Here is an 8,861-nt window from a genome sequence, read left to right on the forward strand (position 1 = left end):
CATCAACTATACATGTGCCGCAGTCAAACATTTAACAAGTTTGACTTTTTTTAGTTCCAACTATGACATGAACTAAGCATATCAACTCTCAAACCACGTGGACCCTAAATTATATGCAACTGTGTTTGTTTAGCTTTTAAACGTGGGCCAAATAATGGATATGTAACTTCTATGGGCCATTTATTTAGGTAGTGTCTAGTAAAAGTCTTAAGATAAAGTCTATCATGTAAATATCAAGTTTTGTTTCTGTAAAACATGTTTTAACTTCCTTAGCCTGTAGTCGATTTTTTCATTCAGAGAATCACGGGAGTTGTAGTTTTTAGGCCAACCCTATATTTTTTGCCTGTAGAGCATGGATATTCAACTGTTGAAGGCCCTGCGTGGTCAATCTGGGGGTCTGCATTGGCCGTGCTGCATTTTCGATGATATGGCGTCTGCAGAAGTAAGGGCATTAATACTTATTGTTCTTTGTGGAGCAGCACAGAGCTGTTGAGAAGGAAATTGTTTAGATACAATCTGTTGTTGTTTTTGTCACACTGCTTTTCTTTCTCTTGGCCAAGTCGCAGTTGTAAATGAGAACCTGTTCTCAACTAGCCTACCTGGTTAAATAAAGGTGAAATAAATAAAAATGGAAAAAAATAAAAAAAACAGGACCTCCCGCAACTATTGTCAGCCAATCATGCCAATGCAGAGCTATATGGACCCTTCAGCATTGTAAAAGCCAATTTATGCTTGATCCAAAAATGAGGCGCCATATTGATGGTGCGATGCAATTGGCGAGCGTCTGGAGGAATGCAGAGGCCACAGTGAGTTAAGTACCACATGGCAGTGTGCCTCTCAAATGTGTTAATAATGCCCCTAGTTCCACTCTTCATACCCCTGATACCTCCTTTGTCCCACCTCCCACACATGCGGTGACCTCACCCATTACAACCAGCATGTCCAGAGATACAACCTCTCTTATCATCACCCAGTGCCTGGGCTTACCTCCGCTGTACCCGCACCCCACCATACCCCTGTCTGCGCATTATGCCCTGAATATATTTTACCATGCCCAGAAATCTGCTCCTTTTATTCTTTGTCCCCAACGCTCTAGGCGACCAGTTTTGATAGCCTTTAGCCGCACCCTCATACTACTCCTCCTCTGTTCCGCGGGTGATGTGGAGGTAAACCCAGGCCCTGCATGTCCCCAGGCACCCTCATTTGTTGACTTCTGTGATCGAAAAAGCCTTGGCTTCATGCATGTCAACATCAGAAGCCTCCTCCCTAAGTTTGTTTTACTCACTGCTTTAGCACACTCTGCTAACCCTGATGTCATTGCCGTGTCTGAATCCTGGCTCAGGAAGGCCACCAAAAATTCTGAGATTTCCATACCCAACTATAACATTTTCCGCCAAGATAGAACTGCCAAAGGGGGAGGAGTTGCAGTCTACTGCAGAGATAGCCTGCAAAGTAATGTCATACTTTCCAGGTCCATACCCAAACAGTTCGAACTACCAATTAAAAAAATTACTCTCTCCAGAAATAAGTCTGCTACCGACCCCCCTCAGCTCCCTGCTGTGCCCTGGACACCATTTGTGAATTGATTGCCCCCCATCTAGCTTCAGAGTTTGTTCTGTTAGGTGACCTTAACTGGGATATGCTTAACACCCCGGCAGTCCTACAATCTAAGCTAGATGCCCTCAATCTCACACAAATCATCAAGGAACCCACCAGGTGCAACCCTAAATCTGTAAACAAGGGCACCCTCATAGACGTCATCCTGACCAACTGGCCCTCCAAATACACCTCCGCTGTCTTCAACCAGGATCTCAGCGATCACTGCCTCATTGCCTGCATCCGCTATGGATCTGCAGTCAAACGACCACCCCTCATCACTGTCAAACGCTCCCTAAAACACTTCTGTGAGCAGGCCTTTCTAATCGACCTGGCCCGGGTATCCTGGAAGGACATTGACCTCATCCCGTCAGTTGAGGATGCCTGGTCATTCTTTAAAAGTAACTTCCTCACCATTTTAGATAAGCATGCTCCGTTCAAAAAATGCAGAACTAAGAACAGATATAGCCCTTGGTTCACTCCAGACCTGACGCCCTCGACCAGCACAAAAACATAATGTGGCGGACTGCAATAGCATCGAATAGTCCCCGCGATATGCAACTGTTCAGGGAAGTCAGGAACCAATACACGCAGTCAGTCAGGAAAGCAAAGGCCAGCTTCTTCAGGCAGAAATTTGCATCCTCTAACTCCAAAAAGTTCTGGGACACTGTGAAGTCAATGGAGAACAAGAGCACCTCCTCCCAGCTGCCCACTGCACTGAGGCTCGGTAACACGGGTAACATGATTATCGAAAACTTCAACAAGCATTTCTCAACGGCTGGCCATGCCTTCCTCCTGGCTACTCCAACCTCGGCCAACAGCTCCGCCCCCCCCCCCCTGCAGCTACTCGCCCAAGCCTCTCCAGGTTCTCCTTTACCCAAATCCAGATAGCAGATGGTCTGAAAGAGCTGCAAAACCTGGACCCATACAAATCAGCTGGTCTTGACAATCTGAACCCTCTATTTCTGAAACTATCCGCCGCCATTGTCGCAACCCCTATTACCCCTATTGGCAGTCTCTATGGGGGTGCCACAGGGTTCAATTCTCGGGCCGACTCTTTTCTCTGTATATATCAATGATGTTGCTCTTGCTGCGGGCGATTCCCTGATCCACCTCTACGCAGATGACACCATTCTGTATACTTCCGTCCCGTCCTTGGACACTGTGCTATCTAACCTCCAAACAAGCTTCAATGCCATACAACACTCCTTCCGTGGCCTCCAACTGCTCTTTTTTTTTTTTTTTTTTTTTTTACCCCTTTTTCTCCCCAATTTCGTGGTATCCAATTGTTGTAGTAGCTACTATCTTGTCTCATTGCTACAACTCCCGTACGGGCTCGGGAGAGACGAAGGCTGAATGTCATGCGTCCTCCGATACACAACCCAACCAGCCGTACTGCTTCTTAACACAGCGCGCATCCAACCCGGAAGCCAGCCGCACCAATGTGTCGGAGGCTACACCGTGCACCTGGAGTCGCTGGTACGCGATGAGACAAGGAGATCCCTACCGACCAATCCCTCCCTAACCCGGACGATGCTAGGCCAATTGTGCGTCGCCCCACGGACCTCCCGGTCGCGGCCGGTTACGACAGAGCCTGGGCGCAAACCCAGGGACTCTGATGGCACAGCTGGCGCCCTTAACCACTGCGCCACCCGGGAGGCCCTGCCTCCAACTGCTCTTAAACGCTAGTAAAACCAAATGCATGCATTTCAACCGTTCGCTGCCTGCACCCGCACGCCCGACTAGCATCACCACCCTGGATGGTTCCGACCTAGAATATGTGGACATCTATAAGTACCTAGGGGTCTGGCTAGACTGTAAACTCTCCTTCCAGACTCATATCAAACATCTCCAATCTAAAATAAAATATAGAGTCGGCTTTCTATTCCGCAACAAAGCCTCCTTCACTCACGTCGCCAAACTTACCCTAGTAAAACGGACTATCCTACCGATCCTCGACTTCGGCGATGTCATCTACAAAATGGCTTCCAATACTCTACTCAGCAAACTGGATGCAGTTTATCACAGTGCCATCCGTTTTGTTACTAAAGCACCTTATAACACCCACCGCTGCGACCTGTATGCTCTAGTCGGCTGGCCCTCGCTACATATTTGTCGCCAGACCCACTGGTTCCAGGTCATCTACAAGTCCATGCTAGGTAAAGCTCCGCCTTTTCTCAGTTCACTGGTCACGATGGCAACACCCACCCGTAGCACGCGCTCCAGCAGGTGTATCTCACTGATCATCCCTAAAGCCAACACACCTCATTTGGAAATTTCATTAGATAAACTTTTTATACAGTCACTAAATTAATCAAAAAAGTGACTCCTCCCCCAGGTAGACCCATTTTAGCTGCATTTGACTCTGTGATTCCAACATTTCTAAGTTTGTGGAACACCACATTAAACCGATGGTTGAGAATCTCTCGTCAAATACAAGACATTAGTCACATGATCTCATTAATAGAGGGCTTAAGGATACCAGAGGGCACCCTGCTAGGCACTTTTGATGTGGAGAGCTTGTACACTAACATTCCACACACTGGAGACTTGCAGGCACTGCAACGCTTCGTTCAGTAGAGACCCTACCCATGCTTCATCCAATGATTGCATCTTGTAACTCACTGAACTGGTATTTTCCAAAAACGACTTTGTCTTTGTGTCAGACTTTTTCCTTCAAATTCAGGGTGTAACCATGGGCTTCCACTATGCAAACCAGTATGTGGGACAATTTGAGGAAGCACTCATTTACAAAACAGAGACACACCCCCTACTTTCTAAAACCTTCCTATGGAAGAGATACATAGATGATGTCTTTGTGCTCTTGGAAGAACGTCAGCAGGAACTAAATTAATTCCAAACTCAGCTAAACGAGAGCTCTGAATATCTCCCATTTACCATGCAGACTGATGAGAGAAAAATAAACTACCTGGACTTATGGATCAACAAAGAGAATGATCCATTACACACAGACTTATACACAAAGCCCACAGACCGCAAAACCTGCTGCGTGTGGATAGTATGCATCCCCTTCCCCTCAAGAATGGTCTACCATATAGCCAGTGGCGCAGGGTTAAACTAATCTGTGGCCATGAGTCAGAATTTGACAGCAATGCTAAGAAAATTACAGATAAATTCAAAATGAGAGGCTACAAGGACAAAACCCTTGATGCTGCAATGATGAAAATATCTCAAAAACCAAGACAGTAATTGCTAAAAACTAAACCGAAGAAGAAAAACAATTCAACAGTGTGTTCAGAGAAAATGAAAGCAATCCTGAAAAAGCACTGGCATGTTTTGCAATCAGACAAAACAACTGCACATCTCTGCAAGGAACCCCCACTGGTGATCTATAAGCATGGTCACAGTATTGGGGATAGCTTAGTGAGATCTGACATGCCCCCTGAGGCCACTCAGACACTCTTGACACCCTTTCCGAATGGGAACTATAAATGGGGCTCATGCACACAGTGCAATAGCACTACAAAAATATACTTCTTCAGACACCCACATATCCGTTAGTGGTATCATCTCATGCAAGACAAAGAAAGTAATCTCTCATCACCTGTTCATTGAGAACACCTACGTAGGACAAACAAAAGATAAGTAAAATAACACATAGCTGAATCAAGTGCAGCTCAATCAAGTGTAAGAAGACTGACTATCCAGTAGCAGCGCACTTTGTTGAAGCTAAACATCCTATCTCTTCCATCAAATACACAGGCATTGAGCATGTTCATCTACCAAGGAGAGGAGGTAACATTGAGATCCTACTACTACAGAGGGAGGCCTACTGGATATCCTGTCTAAATACATTGTCCCCTAGTGGTCTGAACATTTCCGAATGGATCTCAGGCGCATCATATGAACAATAACTTTATATGAACAAGTCTTATAAATTCATACATTCTTTCTACGGTTTATCAGCGCACACCCAACATCTTCCCCCGGTTGATGATGCGTATTATGCATTATGGTTGAACCAAAAGATTACATGTAACAAAAATTTAATTAATTTGGAAACAATTAAATATATACAGTGCATTCGGAAAGTATTCAGACCGCTTGCCTTTTTCCACATTTTGTTACGTTACAGCCTTATTCTATATGTATTAAATTGTTTTTAGCCTCATCAATCTACACACAATACCCAATAATGACAAAGAAAAAAAAGGTTTAGAAATTTTAGCAAATGTATTAAAGATAAATAACGGTGTTTCCAGACATGTTTGATCGGGTTCAAGTCCGGTCTCTGGCTGGGCCACTCAAGGACATTGAGACTTGTCCCGAAGCCACTCCTGCATTGTCTTTGCTGTGTGCTTAGGGTCGTTGTCCTGTTGGAAGGTGAACCTTCGCCCCAGTCTGAGGTCCTGAGGGGTCTGGAGCAGGTTTTCATCAAGGATCTCTCTGTACTTCGCACTGTTCATACTTGCCTCTATTTTGACTAGTCTCCCAGTCCCTGCTGCTGAAAAACATCCTCATAGCATGGTACTGCCACCACCATGCTTCACCGTAGGGATGGTGCCAGGTTTCCTCCAGACGTGACACTTGGCATTCATCAGACCAAAGAATCTTGTTTCTCATGGTCTGAGAGTCCTTTAAGTGCCTTTTGGCAAACTCCAAGTGGGCTGTCATGTGTCTTTTACTGAGGAGTGTCTTCCGTCTGGCCACTCTACAATAAAGGCCTGATTGGTGGAGTGCTGCAGAGATGGTTGTCCTTCTGGAAGGTTCTCCCATCTCCACAGAGGAACTCTGGAGCTCTGTCAGAGTGACCATTGGGTTCTTGGTCACCTCCCTGACCAAGGCTCTTCTCCCCCAATTGCTCAGTCTGGCCGGACGGCCAGCTCATGGAAGTCTTGCTGGTTCTAAACTTTTCTTCAGGACCATCAATGCTGCAGAAATGTTTTTGGTACCTTTCTCCAGATATATGCCACGACACAATCCTCTCTTGGATCTCTACAGACAATTTCTTCGACCTCATGGCTTGGTTTTTGCTCTGACATGCACTGTCAACTGTGGGACCTTATATAGACAGGTGTGTGCCTTTCCACATCATGTCCAATCAATTGAATTTACCACAGGTGGACTCCAATCAAGTTGTAGAAACAGCTCATGGATGATCAATGGAAACAGGATGCACCCGAGCTCAATTTCGAGTCTCATGGCAAAGGATCTGAATATTATTGTAAATAAGTGATTTCTGTTTAAAAATGATAATACATTTGCAAACAATTCTAAAAACCTTTTTTCACTTTGTTATTATGGGGTACTTTGAGTAGATTGATGATGATTTTTATTATTTAATCCATTTTATAATAAGGCTGTAATGTAACATGTTCATCTACCAAGGAGCATCCAAGCATTCATGACATTACCCCGAAGAAGGCACAGTGATGCCGAAACGTTGGTATTTTACCCAAGAAATTACTGGGAGTGTATATATACAGATTGTCCGACTCTCTTTATGTATTTTGATAGCTTACAAATAAAAGGAACAAACATCACAACCTGGAACGACAACAGATACACATTGATTGATTTAAACATTGTTTCATATTTGGTTGGTTTCCTGGACACAGATCAAGCCTAGTCCTGGATTCAACTGCTATTGTTAATGGAGATTCTCCATTGAACATCATTCTTAGTCGAGGACCAGGCTTAATCTGTATCTGGGAAACTGGCCAAATAAGTGGTAGCCAAAGATCTTGAGCACAGAACTGCAAATCATGAGCACACTCAGACATATTCCTAAACTGTATCTGAGTAAATAAGCACATCACATTTACATTCCAGTGCCACATGATTTAGCTCATCTGGCATTGCACAGAGTGGTGCATTATGGTTGATTGTCCTGCTGCAGTAGACATGGTTTCAAACCGTGCATCATTTCAATGTGCAGGGCACAGGAGGCTGGTGGCACCTTAATTGGGGAGGACGGGCTCATAGTAATGTGAAATGGTTTCTATGTGTTTGATGCCATCCCATTCGCTCCGTTCCAGCCATTATTATGGTCCGTTCTCCACTCAGCAGCCTCCACTGGTGCAGGGGCATACATCAAGTAGGCTATTCTTAACGTCACACACATAAGATCAGGGTCTTATTCATTAGTGCATACTGTAGCAAAACATTATGCAATGGAAAAGGAAAATCAGCATTTCTTATTGGCTAAGTTCAGGGAGTCACTCCTTGTTTCGGATCATTTTCTTCTGTTTGATGTCAGTGAATACGACCAAGAATAGTGAGTAAGTGAGTTGTGTCTGAATAGAAAATTGAGTCAGAAACTATAGAATTGATAGAGCTATCTGTTTTTGAACGTTTCACCTCACTGAATACGCCTGGGCCACGTTCAGAAGAGTGCCATGCTGTGGGATGTTCTGATATAAATATATTATGTGGAACAGACAAGCTTCTCTTACCTGTAGAATAAGGAACCATGTCAGCTCTATTAATGACATTTATATCACCAGTTTCCCCTCACCGAATATATGCAACAATAGTGGGAACGTCAAAGATGAATTGTCCAATCACAGCAAGATTTTTGGTAATGATGTGTCCACTGTCCAGCCATATCAAAGCAAAGGGAGTTCAGGGGTGCGGAGAAGTTCCTGCCCTCCTGACCACACGCATACAAACGGACATGTGTGAGCACATACGCAAGCACAGGCGTGCGCACATACACACACACGCACGCACACATATACACTCGTCATTGACATCCTGCTTTGGTAGAACTAAATTGTTTGTGTGTTATTCTGAGACAAAGAGTGAGTGAGTGAGTGAGAGAGAAACAGACAAACAGAGGGTGCCTTCCTCTGCCCAGGCAAAACTGACGCATGCCAGATCTTAAAACGCCTAGATAGGTATTTTACGAAACACAGTCGATGAAGTGGCACCCAACCATTGGTTGATGCATGCAACATCTGAGCAGGGGAGTAGGACCAGTGTAACAGAGAGCAGTGAAATCTCTCTCTCACCCTCCACATCCAGGGCTTTCTAGTGTGGGTCAGACTGGTCATCTGATAGGCTAGACAGAGGGGCATCAGCTGTCAATCTCAGCAGCACATCCTGATGCTCACTCACAGGGACATAGAATGCATAAAGTCACACACAGGCTATCCTCTCTCACAAGACTTACCCACATCCACGGGGTTGGTCATATAGACAGCGTTGGGTCCGATCCCAAAGATGAGTTGGTGGTGCCATGCCAGCTGCATGTTCATGGTGGCCACGGGCACTGCCCCTTTCTGGATCCACCGTGCCAGCCA

The sequence above is a fragment of the Oncorhynchus mykiss genome, chromosome 18, assembly GCF_013265735.2.
Source record: "Oncorhynchus mykiss isolate Arlee chromosome 18, USDA_OmykA_1.1, whole genome shotgun sequence".
Classification (NCBI taxonomy): Eukaryota; Metazoa; Chordata; class Actinopteri; order Salmoniformes; family Salmonidae; genus Oncorhynchus; species Oncorhynchus mykiss.